The following is a 14,425-nucleotide window of genomic DNA, read 5'->3' as shown; positions in this document are numbered from 1 at the left end:
ACCTCAGAGTCCAATGCATGACTCTCATAGCCAGGCAGGCCACTGGTGTGAGATGGACTGAGGACGCCATGTGTCCGAGAAGGACAAGGAATTGTCGAGCTGTTGCTGTATACTGAGACTGCAACTGATGAGCGAGGGACACGAGGGTTTGCACTCGTTGAGGTAGAAAGGCTTTTGCCTGTAAGGTGTCCAAGTCTGCCCCAATGAACGATAAGGTTTGAGATGGGACTAAATAGGATTTCTCATCAATTACGAGAAATCCTAGAGAAATTAGAGTGTGTAGGGTCAAATCCAGGGACGATACAGCGGCTTGCTGGGTTGGGGCCCTGATTAACCAGTCGTCTAGATAGGGGTAGAAGTGAACACCTTCTTTCCTGAGAAAGGCTGCGACAACCACGAGACATTTGGTAAAGACTCGTGGTGCCAATTCTAGGCCAAATGGAAGCACTCTATTGATAGTGCTTTGGGCCTACTAAAAGCCGGAGATATTTGCGATGAGCTGGAGCTATCGCAATGTGGGTGTACGCGTCCTGGAGGTCCAGAGAGCAGAGCCAGTCTCCTCTTTGTAGAAGAGGTAGAAGCGAGCCCAGGGTTACCATTTTGAACTTTTCCCGCTGGAGGTACTTGAGGGTACGTAGGGTCCAGAATTGGACAAAGCCCCCCGGATTTTTTGGGAATCAAAAAGTACCGGGAATAGAACCCTAGGCCTTGTGAAAGAAAGAGGGATGAGTTCTATTGCTCTTAACTGAAGAAGGGAAACCTCCTGCTCCAGAGGGACAGAGTGGTCGGTTACTCTCCATGCTCGCAGAGGTGGTGATTCTGGTGGAAGAGCAAGAAAGTTCAGGTGGTAACCCTGAGCAATGATTGCTAGCACCTATTGGTCGGTTGTGATTGATTGCCACATGCTGTGAAAGTGGCACAATTGACCTCCCACTGGTATGGCTGGCAGAGGGATCAGGCTGCTGCTCTCCAAGGGAACGTCAAAAACATGAAGCAGGCCCCGGCTGGGGAGCTGCTTGTGGCTTTTGCTTACAGGGCTGGCGGGGCTGAGATTTCTGATAAGGCCTCGTAACTCGGGACCTTGTTGGTGGAGGATAGTACTTCCTTGGGCGGAAGAATGACTTCTTAGAATCCTTCTTGAAGGGCTGTCTAGAAGGGAAGTCAGAAGGTATAGATGAGAGCCGTTTGAGGGTCTCATGATGGTCCTTTAATTCAGCCACTATTTGCTGAATCTGTTCACTGAACAGATTATCTCCTATACAGGGCAGGTCAGAGAGCCTGTCTTGAACTTCTGGGCGAAGGTCAGAAGACATGAGCCAGGCCCAGCATCTTGCCGAAATGGCAGTTGCAGACACTCTAGTGGAGGTGTCGAAGATATCATAAGCTGTTCTTATCATGCTTTCCTGCCTCAAACCCCTTGTGGACAAGGGTTTGAAGATGTTCTAGAAATTGGTCAGGCAGGGTTTTCAGAGAAGTCCTGTATTTGCTTGAAAATGACCCTGTTGTATTGGGTCATATACAGCTGGTAAGAAGCAATCCTGGAGATAAGCATAGCCCCTTGGAACACTCGATGACCAATATTGTCGAGGAACTTGTGTTCCTTGACAGGAGGAGTAGAGGAGTGTGGTTTCGTCCTTTTTGCTTTCTTCTGAGCTGATTCCACCACAACTGAGTGGTGGTCAAGCTGAGATTTTTGAAAGCCAGGGGCTGACTGTACCAAATAAGTGTCAGCCTTTCTGTGTACTGGGGCAATGGATCCAGGGTTTTCCCAGTTCTTTTTGAGGAGGTCAAGAAGAACTTGATGAATGGGAATAGAAGTGATCACTTTAGGGGCATCCAGGAATTGGAGAAGCTCCATCTTCTGGTGCCTATCATCTTGCTCCGTCTGAAGCTGGAAAGGGACCAATTCTGACATTTCCTTCACAAAATTAATGAAAGAGGTCCTCTGGAGGAGAATGCTTTCTACTTTCAGTAGGAGAGGGAGGTGTAGGTAAGCCATCGGTGTCTGTGGAAGTATCATCATCACCCCAGGTGTCGTAAGGATCAGTAGGCTGACCTGTAGGACGAGAAGGGGGTTGGATACCTGAAGGGCCCGGCTGAGGCTCCGAGAAAAATCGAAGGAATCACCGGGGGCACCGCGGACGCCCTGGGGGGCATCAGTGCCAGCATCGAAGGCATCGATGTGCGTATCGCTCCCGATGAATTAATCGGTGGCGAGGGATGACATGGCATCGGTGGCTGAGGCAATATCCCCGATGGAGGAATGCGAAACTGTGTTTCTCCTCCCGATGAAGCTGTCATCGGGGAGCGCACTGGGGCCATCGGAGACCTGGGAATTACCGGTGGAAGGGCAGTCATGAGCGCCTCCATCCGGGATAGCAGCGGTGCCAGCGCTGCTGGAATCGGGTCGGTGACCGGTTCCACTCTGTGCCGGTGTCTGTGCCGGAGGGACCTGAAGTCGTTGCATCGCCTTGTCGATGGCCTCCTGGACCAGTCGGTCCAGTTCTTCCTGGAGACTTGGGGCAATCAGCTCCGGCTCCGTGATGGAAGAGGGAGGCTGAGACACTGTCGGAGGGACCACCTATACAGGCGGAATTGCGACTCCCAAACCCCGATCGGGTGAGGGTGGCCTCTATGTCCTGGTCGCAGGAGTGGTCGGAGCCGTTCCTGGACGGGGCATCTTCGATGGTGGCTCGGACGGTGGCGAGGTCGATGATTTCGCTCCCTCGGTCAGAGACTTACGATGCCGATGGCGATGTTTCTCCCTTCGATCCCCTCGATCTTGAGGGGGAGAAACGGGAGTCTATGGCCGTGAAGACGTCGATGGCGGGCGGTCACCAGACGGTTGTCGATGGTGGTGCGACTTCAACGGTGCCGATTCAGATGACGTCGATGCGATGGACGGCGTCGGGGTGTGAGCACAGAAGAGGAGTCCCATCTTCTCCATTCTGGCTTTGTGACCTTTTGGTGTCATGAGGGCACATTTGGTGCAAGTCAGGACATCATGCTCACGGTCTAAACACATTACACAGACTATGAGGGTCTGTGATAGACATGTTGAGAGTACAGTCTGGGCACAGACGAAAACCCGACGCCATGGCCATAGAAGAAATAGAGCCGTGGTACGGTCGACGGCCAGTAGGCCGCGAGGGCCAAACTTGACGGTAATCGACGAAAAACGGTGAAAAACTTACCGGAGTACCACGGCCTGAGAAAAGTTAGAGGAGGGACCCCTGTGGGGCAAAATAATTTAAATAAGTCTGTGAGGAAAATTCCTGTCAGGAATGTGTTCAGAGCTCCTAAACCGTGAGGCTACTGCTGCGCGGAAAAAAGAAGACTGAAGAGGGACCCCTGCTGGCTGAAGGGTTAGTGCCATGCTGGGCATGCCCAGTAGGGGCCAGTCAAAGTTCTGGAAACTTTGACAGAAGCTTTCCGTGATTGGGCTCCATCCTGATGATGTCACCCATATGTGAGGACTACCATCCTGCTTGTCCTGTGAGAACTGTTAAATCAAACATCTGAGAGAGAGCAGCCCGCAGTTGCAGTACTTAGCATGAGTATTTTTACAGGGAGATCAAATTCAGAGCTAAGGTCTTCAAAAGAAAGAAATTTCCCTTCTTCCCATAACTGAGCTAGGCTGATTAAGCCACATTCTCTCCAAGCCTTCAACCCAGGAGCAAAGGTAATGGCTATCATCATGTTACCATAAATGGGCCCCATCAGAGAAATTGCTTCCCTGGTGAGTCCTAACTAGCCCACAATTTGGCTCCAGATGTGCAGCATGCGAGCTAAACAGACTACTCTTGTGTTACTCTCCTGTGAACTGAAGTTGTTCAGGGGCACAAAAGGGAATAAGGCAAGGCCCATTTCATCCAATTGAAACTGTTCTAGGGTCCGCCAAATGGCACCAGCATATCAAAACCATACCTTAAGTGACAGTGAATGGGCAAGCCCAGTAATAAACCCTTAAATTGGGAACTGCAATCCCTCTGTTTTCTTGGGAAGCCACAGATGGCTAAAGCTTAATGCGAGGACGCTTATAGTGCCAAATACATTTTGAAAAAAGGCTATGCAGATTATCAAAAACCTTAATGGGAATGTTGCAGGGTACATGTTGAAAGCAATATAATAGCTGAGACAGGATACTCGTTTATTAAATGTATACACTCTGCCCAAAAAATTGGTAAATCCACCCATTTTCGCAGATTCTGGTGTATATCAGCTACTAGAATTTCATAATTATGGGCAAAAAGAAGCCTGAAATCACTAGGAATGTAAATGCCCAAACAAGTGAACCCATGCGTACCACCTTGAAATTTGCCATACTTGCTGGGACAACATTTCGGGCCCCTACAGGAAAAGTTTCCGATTTGTCATAATTGACTTTATAACCCAATAGATCCCCAAAGTGGCAAAGGGTATCCAGCAAGGCAGGGCCCAATTCTCGCAGACAAGATAAGAAGAGCAGGACATCATCCGCCTAAAGTGATATATGTTCCTGCCTAGCAAACCAAACCTCAGTGATGTCCTGCCGCTGTCTGATCCAAGCCACTAGGGGTTCAACTGCCAGAGCAAAGAGAAGCAGAGAGAGAGGATACCCCTGCCTAGTCTCACGATAAATATGAAAAAAGGGAGATAATACCCCATTAACCAAAAGTCTGGCTTAAGGGGATTCGTACATGGCACATATCATTGCACAAATCTATCAGGGAAACCCATCATCCGGAGAACTGAGAAAAGGAAAGGCCAGGAGATATGATCGAATGCCTTTTCCATGTCTAAAGAAATGAGACCCATTTTCCCCAGTTTCTGAGAAAGGTGGATAATATTGAATAAACATCTAGTATTCGCATTGGACACTCACCCTTTGATAAATCCCATCTGAGTTGGGAGTACTAAGGAGGGCAAAATACTTTCCAGCCGGAGCTGCATAATCTTGTCATGTATCTTCACATCAGAATTTAATAAAGATATTGGACAATAAGAGCCACAGTTGGCAGGATCCTTTTCAACTTTCTGTGTGAGAGAAATAGTAGCCTCACCCAAACCCCCCAAAAGATGACTCCACCAAACCAGCATTGTTATATAAAAACTCCAAAAAGGGGGAGACATCCAAACATTTCTTGTAAAAGTCAATGGGATAACCGTTGGGACCTGGGCACTTCCCAGCCGGAACGTAACTCTGCTTTTTCTGAGGACAAGCAAGATGGCTTGGGACCTGCTTTGTTTTTATTGGATGCTTTTTTGGCTTTAATAGCCTCTTTCACAGCACCAGTTAGTCTTAATGGTGGCTATTTGGTCTTGACTATTTTGACATATAGAATATACTTTTTCAGGGTTTACAAGATATTTTAAAGCCTCCACACCTTATGCAGACTTTTAATCCATACAATTGCTTCTTTTAGTTCCTAATTTCATCATATATAGTTTCCTTTTTAAGACTTTATTTTACAGAAACAAATTATCTTCAGATTAAGTCATTTAACACACAAACTGCTCTGGCTCAAGAAAAAAATATTGAATTCCTTTATGAACAACTTGGCATTTGGTCTGGTAAAGGTGAGAAAAGTAGCTTCCATGCTTATATCCTTCGTAGATGAGACCTGTGCATATTTATGTTGGATGAGAAATATCAGGAAACATTTTTACTACTAAAGATGAAACTGTATTTAAGATATGGCCTCCGGATCCACTATCCAGAATAAACCAGCCCTGGGGTTTCATGTATTTTAGATTTCAGTGCATTTTCTACATTTTCTTATTTATTTGATTTATATTCCACCTTTCAGGCATGTTAAAGTGGATGACATTCAGGTACTGCTTGCATTGTGGATGATGGGTGGTTTCAAAAGGTAGTAGTCACTGTATGCTGAGCTATGTGATCTTGTTTGAAGCAATGTGTAATGTAAAAATTTACAGCTGTAGAACTTGTACACATGTACACTAAACACTGTTACCCCTGTGTGTACAAATTGTACATTGTGTTATTTATTTTAGATTTATATTCCACTTTCTCAGCACTTCAAAGTGGATTACATTCAGGTACTGTAGGTATTTCCCTATCCCCAGAGGTTTACATTCTAACAGATCGATACTGTAACATGCGGTTGAAGATTTCCCGTCTGTAACGTGCTGTGAGCGCACAATTCGGACGCGTAAGGCGATCCAGCGATACAGTCTCCAGTTTCACACGTCCTTAGCGCTTCTTAAAACAGACGAATAACCCTTTCCGCACCCAGCATGTATATGATATGTAAATGAACGAATTAGCTGTTTAATGAAGGAATTAGCTATTCCCCTCCAATACTGTGACGCGCGCTCAGATTATCTCCTTTGTAACCTGCTATTTTGCCGTGTCCTTAACCTGTTAGTTTACCGCCTACCCTCTACTTGGTGTTAGTGTGGTGTTCGAAAATTAAAACGGGAATAAAGTGTAAAAAATGGGGGTAAAACCAAAGGGAGTAAAGTGTAAAAAACCATGGACGACCTCCATATTAACATTGCAGCGTAAGTTGTTTATATATATGTATAAATACCTGTCACTTTCCGAATCCCCCAGGCGTGCGGTAATCGAGGCGGCGGCGGGAGGGCGCCCGTTCATCCAGGCGGCGGCGGTGGGAGCCGGCAGGCGGGTGGGCGCGTGTTCGATCCAGGCGGCGGTGGGAGCCGGCGGGCGGGTGGGTGCGCGTTCATCCAGGCGGCGGGAGCCGGCGGTCGGGTGGGCGCGCGTTGGATCCAGGCGGTGGGAGCGGTGGGCGGGTGGGCGCGCGTTGGATCCAGGCGGCGGCCGGAGCAGGCGGGTGGGCGTGCATTCGATCCAGGCCGTGGCCGGAGCGGGCGTGTGAGCGTGCATTCATCCAGGCAGAGGGAGCCGGCGGCGAAAGCGGCCTCCGGCTTTCGCCGTGCACCCAGGATACTGTATAGGCGCTGTATTAGCGCCTATACAGTAAAATGGGTTGCGCGGGCGTAACGCTTGCCTAACGCTTCGCAGACGCGGCATGCATTTGCATGCAATTTGAAGAGAGTATCGAGCGATAGGTGAAGAACTGTGCGTGCGGGGAACGAGGGTGCGCCTGGCACTGCCGCACTCTAACGCGGCATAACTGTATCGACCTGTAAGTTTGTACCTGAGGTAATGCAGGGTAAAGTGACTTGCCCAAGGTCACAAGGAGTGACAGCAGGACTTGAACCCTGGTCTCCTGGTTCATAGCCCACTGCTTTAAACACTAGGCTACTCCTCCACTCCAGGCACAGCTGTAGGGGCAGCAATAACATTAGTTATGTTTCTCAAATATTCCTTGGTTTTTTTTAAGATACTTTTTTTTTCTTGCCAAGCTGTTTTTACGTGGGAGCAATATTTATACTCTTTCAGCACTAACCAGTGTGAAAAGAAGTGGGCTTTGACACCGCCACATCATTCCACACTGTTTTGTATATACAATATTCCAAGTTAACATGTTACATCGTTTATTTTAATTGTAAACCTCCTGGATGGTCGGAAACTTACATAAAAGTCTTAAATTAACTAGAGAAAGAAGTCAGATGAGGCTACAGGGATTTGAATCTCCTTTTAATTTTAGAAGTGATGATTTTGTTTCTTTTTCAGGAAGTAGAAAAAAAATGTAGTTAAGATATGTAGGGTTTTTTTTATGATGATCTGTGCTTCCATATTTAAATTCCATGAGAAATAAACAAATGAAGCATGTAAATATTTGTTTGTTAAAGCTGAAATTGGTTCATTAGTTTTGAAAACTATAGTAGCCAGTATCTTACTCTTGCTGTAAAAATTGAGCATCTATGAGGATTCAGTCTACTTCTACTAGAAAATAAATTTACATACTTTAATATTCAAAGTTGGTTAAAGCAGCAGTAAGGAGAAAGAGGAGTGAGGAAAACCTGTTTGCCAGCAAAGTCTCCAGCCGCTGACCTGAGGTAACACCCAGCAGCTGTGACCGGGGGCAAGCGAAGCCCCGATGGAGGCGGAGTCACGTGACCCGGAGGGCGGACCCTGGACCAGGACCCGGAAGCGGCCTACAAAAGCGGCCTGCTTGCGGCGCGCAGCAGAGCCGGCACGCCGCTAAAGCCGCGCGCACTTAAGGGGCGCACGCGTTAGAACAGACTTTGCCGGACTTAGCCGGATCTTGCCGAGGTTGCGGGACTATCTGCCAAATGCAGTAAATGAAGTTTTAATAAGGTAATTTCAATCCCTATCCTGCTGAGAAATTGTTCATTGTTTGTCTGTGGTAATTTGGTGGTGAATCTGCTCTTGGGGTAATAACATGCCGGCAAAAAGAAAGGGGAAAGTTAGGGTTTTTCCCTCTCTGCCCCCTCCCTTTGCGTCCCCCATACAGCAGACTATCACCAATTATATGGCCTCACCTACACATGAGATTAGGAGAGCCAAGGAGCCTGATGAGACGGGGAGTTTGGGAGGTCAACCTGTCTCTGCAGAGGAGGCGTCTCTAAGCCCCAATGAGGGACTACCACCAGTTCAGAGAGTAGATCCACAGGCAATAGAAGCAGTCCTATTAGACAGCAGTCCCCATCAAGTAGGTATAGGGGATACACAAACCCTTTTACCATCCTCGGTGGAGACTAGGCCTGAGCTCGACACTGCTACTAACAGTAGTAGTGGTAGAGTAAATATGCCTGTATGTCCAGAACATATAACTCTGGAGACAATATGGGAGTTGTCGGCAGCTTTATCTGTTAATGTAAAACAGTTAGAAGGGAAGTTAGATTCATTAAGTACTAGACATATGCAAGAATCTACACAGATGCAATCACATATTAAAGAGGTCAATGAGAAAATTAAAGGCATAGAAGAAAATATTGTTAAAACACAGGATTTTAAAATAGCTGTCATTAAGGATAGTGATCAAATGGCTAGGAGGATTGAGATGCTGGAGAAGAATTCCAAGCGTCTAAATATACGTATATTAAATTTTCCCAGAGTGACCGGAGAGAATTCTCAGGTCACTCTTATGAAATTTTTCCAAGAAGTGCTTGGATTTGCCCCTGGTGAATCGCCAATAGTCAATAATTGTTATTTTCTTCTGAAGTATAGAATAAGGAGCACATCTGAAGAAATGTTTCAGGGTAATCTGACTAATTTCCTCGAAGATTCTGCTGCAAATGTCATTGACTGGGGTACATTATTGGTGACCCTTTTTTCAATTAAGGATTTGAATTCAATTATGAAAAAATACTTTAACAGATTCCCTATTACATATCTGGAGAAACCAATTAAGATTTTCCCTGACTTAGCTGTGGTAACAGCAAAGGAGGAAGGTTTTTTTAACCTTCCGTCAGGAATTAATCTCTATGGGATTCTCCTTTAGATTGCATTTTCCTTGTAAATGTCTTGTTTCTAAACAGGAGGAATCTTTTATTTTTTTCAATCCTGAACAATTAAAGGTTTTTGTAGAGCAGAGGAAACTGTCCACATCATCTCCCATTATCCAGTAATGGAATAGCGAAGAAGTGATAGGATTTGCTACATGAATGTCTGATTTGTATGTAGTATTGTTTTTGTTTCTCCCACTTAATCTTATGAACAATTTCTAGCATCTCTCCAATTGATAATGTAATGGAATGAAGTCTGTTTGTATAAGTATATTTACTTATTATATTGATAATTTTTTTCTTTTTCCTTTGAAAAATTTTTGTGACTCATTTCATGATTTTTCTTTAAATGCAATATTTATAATGTATTGTATTTATAAAAAGGATAAATAAATAATTTAAAAAAAAAAAAAGCAGCAGTACTAGCTAAATTTGTAGGTAAGTTAATAGGTAATGTAGTGATTAGACAAAATTATCAAGAGCACCATGTAGTATTCCAGTATTTTTTCTTCACCGAGGTATCACACTCGCATAAAGGGGAAAATTACCACTGGAAAAAGAAACAATTATATGGATGGATGCTAATGTTCTGTTAATACAAAATATAGCATTCTTAAGAAAAACACAGACCACAATTCCAGGGATCATTTGTGTTAGTAATCCCAGATGGACTGCAAATGATTATCCTTGACTTCCTAAAGCAGTGGTTCCTGAACATATACTTGTTAACACAACAAATACTTGTTAACACAATGTTATCTATGACTACTTCACAAGATAAATTTGCATATATCGAGTCTCCCATGAATGCACTATTTCATACATAGTCTTTTAGGATACCTACAGTGACGATCTGAGATCACGAGGTAAGGTTTAGAAACTATTGCCCTAAAATGTTAATGTGTAAATTTAAAATTAATACAGTGCAAAAGAATCTCACAAACATCTGAGGCGAGAACATTTTTAGAAATCTTAATATGCCAACCAAAATTAAGAGCCAATGGAAAATTCTACTATATAAGCTTTTTTTTTTTTTTTAATCCTTTTAAAAACTCTTGTTGGGTTGTTTGGGGTTTTTTTGTTTGTTTTTTTTTTAAGAACATTGTTTCCTAGTCCCCTCCAGCCTTTCTACCCAAACGCCTGCTGTTTTCTGCAGTGAAGCGGCTGTTGCTCCACTTTATAGCCCCTGTTGCTGACCCTCCCAGTACCAGTGGTAAATTCTGCTCCACTTTATGGCCCTAACATCCACTGCTACATTTTTTGGCCCAGGAGACCACCGCTTCTTTCAGCCCCTGCCATCATTACTTCACTTGGTGTTTCTTCCTAGCAGAAGAACAACCAGGCATCTGTATTTTTCCAAATTTTGAAACTACTTATTTTTGTTGTTCCCCCAGTGCAGCCCTGTTTTGTCAAAAAAAAAGCCTCTCTCAAAAGGAGTGCACTTTTCTTCATTAAAATATTAAAGAATTTTGTCCAAAATGGTCACTTGACCAGAATTAACCTTTCCTTCCATATCCAGTTATCTAAGAAAAACATATTGTAGTGTTGCGACTCTTTAAATATACCTGTCCCTTTATCACTACTGAAAGTTTGATAAAATCCAATAAGCATCTCATGTTATACACATGCCCTTGTTCTGTTTTTTCCCCTTGAACTTCCTCTGCATAGAGTGCAGGTTTTCACAAGGATTTAATGAAGCTGCTGTTACAAGGTACATAATGCCTTTTGGCCAGCATTAATTAGCCCAGAGTACAGACCTGAGATTTTTATAGGATGAATGTAAAGAAATAAGACTTCAGGAACTGTAGAAGAAAGTTTATGGTTTTCAGCTCATAACAAACTATACTTTTTCTTTCAGTAAAGGGGAAATAACAGTTGTAAAGTCCCTATTAGCCACGAATACAGAAAGTTTGAAAATGGTTAAGTTATACAACTATTGAGAAGTTTAAATAGGCATTAAAGGTATGCATCTTTTACTACCATATAGTAGTTTTTCAATTTAGTCTAATCCATTTTATTTCCCACACAACTAATTATTCTTAGTGCAAGTGCTAAGAAAAAATGTTCTCTTAATTTGCAGTATAGGAGACTTGAAAATTGGTTGCATTAACGTGATTCCCCTGCAAGAATGTAATGCTAATTTATAGGAAGTAAAGTGTTTTTAAAAGAATACTTGTGTTTTCAGGGGTTTCATTGATTATCAGTTCAAGAATTCCTCTATTGGACTGTAAGGCTGCTGGGCCAATGAGCATGTAGCTTTGGAAGTGTATGTGCCATTGATAGATCAAAGAGCATGCTAATTCCAATATATGGATATGCAAGTGTATATAAAATAAAAACAGAGCTCCCAGAAGAGATGGCAATCCAAGTCTGCCTGGCTAAAAGTTGTTAATGGACCTCTGTCCAAATCTTTGTTTAAACACAACTAAACAGTTAGTCTTGACAACATCCTCCAGCAACAAGTTCAATAGCTTAATTGTGCATTAACCGAAAAAAATGCTCTCAAATATCGTTTTTACCTGTTAACTGTTAGCTTCAAGCAATGTCCCCTAGTCCTATTTGAAAAGATAACAGTTCCCTGTTAAATGTTTAGAGGCATGGAACAAGTTATCATATTCTTTTTTTCTCCAAGCTAAAGAGCCCTAACCCTTTAAAGGAAGCTGTTCAACCTTTTATCATTTGTTGCCCTTTACTATATCTTCTCTCTAATATTTTAGATGAGATGTCTAGAACTACACATAGTACAAAATGTGGCTGCAGCATGCAGCCATGCAGAGATAATATCTAATGATATTTTCTATTCTTTTCCGAATAATCCCTAAAATTCTGATTGCTTTTTAATTATCAACACATCCCTTTCTCAAGGTTTAGTTCCTAACCAGTTAAAATTAGCAATCCTGAAACTACTACTAAAGAAACCAAACGCTTCCCCATCAGACCCAGCTAATTTCAGACCCATCGCAAACTTACCACTCATCGCCAAACTGATGGAAAAAATTGTCAACAAGCAACTGTCAGATTATTTGGAAGATCATAATATTCTATCCCCGGCTCAATATGGCTTCCGAAAACGCCTAAACACCGAATCGCTATTACTATCTCTCACGGACACAATACTAGTTAATCTGGAGAAAAAACAATCCTACCTGCTGGTTCTTCTAGATCTTTCTGCTGCGTTTGATACGGTAAAACACTCAACTCTAATAGACCAACTAGCCAACATAGGGATCAAAGGCACAGCGCTCAGATGGTTTCATTCCTTCTTAAGCAACAGATTCTACAAAGTAAGGATAAACAACAAAGAATCGCATCCAATCCTTACTGAGCAAGGAGTCCCGCAAGGATCCTCACTTTCACCCACCCTCTTCAATATCTACCTCCTCCCTCTCTGCCATCTACTCTCAAACCTCAAGCTTACTCATTACCTTTATGCAGACGACATACAAATCCTTCTTCAGATTACAGAATCCCTTCAAAAAACAATCACTTACTGGAACGAATGCCTTCAGCCTATTAAAAATTTACTCTCAAGCCTCAACTTAGTATTGAATGCTAATAAAACCGAAATGCTCATTGTCTCCCAGGATCCACTCACAATCTCTTCCAGCCTCTCTCTACCAAACGCAAATAACACGTTCTCACCTGACGTCAGAGACCTTGGAGCATGGCTAGACAACCATCGAAACCTAAAAAAGTTCGTAAATAATACCACAAAGGACTGCTTTTACAAACTGCAAGTCCTCAAAAAACTTAAACCCCTCCTTTACTTCTCCGACTTCAGGCTAGTACTACAATCCATCATTCTTTCTAAGCTCGACTATTGCAACTCCCTGCTTCTAGGAATACCCACCAACACTATCAAACCATTACAGATGGTTCAGAATTCAGCGGCTAGAATACTAACAAGCACTAACAAAAAAGATCATATCACCCCAATCCTTCGTAATCTACATTGGCTTCCCATTAAACAAAGGATACTCTATAAGGTACTCACTATCATCCACAAAGCGACAAACAAACTAGCTCCCATCACATTAACCTCTCAACTCCAACCGCACACGTCTTCCAGACCAATCAGAAGCGCATACAGAGGAACACTGCATGCTCCGCAAATAAAATCTTCATTGAGCAAACGAGCGATTTCTTCAGCAGGCCCCCACCAGTGGAACACGCTTCCCCCAGATCTAAGATTAGAAACTAGTCACCAAGAATTCAAAAAAAGACTTAAGACCTTTCTTTTCAAACAAGCCTTCCCAGACGCTTAATTCTACTCTGACGGACAGACATCCTATATATTAGGTATCTCCTAATCATGGACACCACACCAAGTCCTATTTTAAGACTCTGCAACTGAACAACTAATCTTTGAGTTCAAAAAAATTCATTTCTATATATATATTTGGCACTGTTAATACGCCTTTATTCTACATTAAATAGTTATACTGCTTATATTAAATATAATTTTTATGTATTACCAGTTAAACTATAATTTATTATCACTATGTTAAATTGTCATCTAGTTAAATTGTCATCTAGTATTACCAGTTAAACTATAATATTTATTTATCACTATGTTAAATTGTCATCTAGTTATATTGTTCCATATGTTCTACAGTTCTATGTAAAGCTCCGCTCTCTGTTGGGCAGTTCATTGTTTTATGTAAACCGGAGTGATTTGTAGTCCCTACAAGAACTTCGGTATATAAAAATTAAAAATAATAATAATAATAATTGCTGCTGAGCACTGAGCTACAGATTTAAATGCATTGTCCAGTGACTCCTCCTAATGTTGAACCAAGTACTTTGTACATATAGTTGGGATTATTTTTCCCCTGATGCATCAGTTTGCAGTTGTTCACATTAATGGGCAGATTTTAAATATCTAGCGCGCGTAAATTCTAGCATTCACGCGCGTGGCTGGGCCTTATGCTCGCCGGGTGAATTTTCCAAGAGGCCCAGCCCCACACGTAAAGGCTGGTACGCACTCAAGTGCCAGGCCTCTTGGAAGTGGCGGGCCGGGACAGTGCCATTGTTCGCTCTGCCGATGTACACAACTTACTTCAGCTTGGGAGCTGAAGTT

At 43.1% G+C, this 14,425-nt stretch overlaps 1 protein-coding gene across 4 annotated transcripts in view; it reads right to left on the bottom strand.

Moving 5' to 3' along the window:
* ADAM10 (ADAM metallopeptidase domain 10) overlaps nt 1-14,425 on the bottom strand; it is a 482,781-nt gene that overhangs the window by 252,178 nt on the left and 216,178 nt on the right. The window lies entirely within an intron of this gene.

The sequence above is a fragment of the Rhinatrema bivittatum genome, chromosome 13, assembly GCF_901001135.1.
Source record: "Rhinatrema bivittatum chromosome 13, aRhiBiv1.1, whole genome shotgun sequence".
Classification (NCBI taxonomy): domain Eukaryota; kingdom Metazoa; phylum Chordata; class Amphibia; order Gymnophiona; family Rhinatrematidae; genus Rhinatrema; species Rhinatrema bivittatum.
Note: the sequence above shows the minus strand (reverse complement) of the source record. Positions and strands in the feature narration are given on the sequence as shown.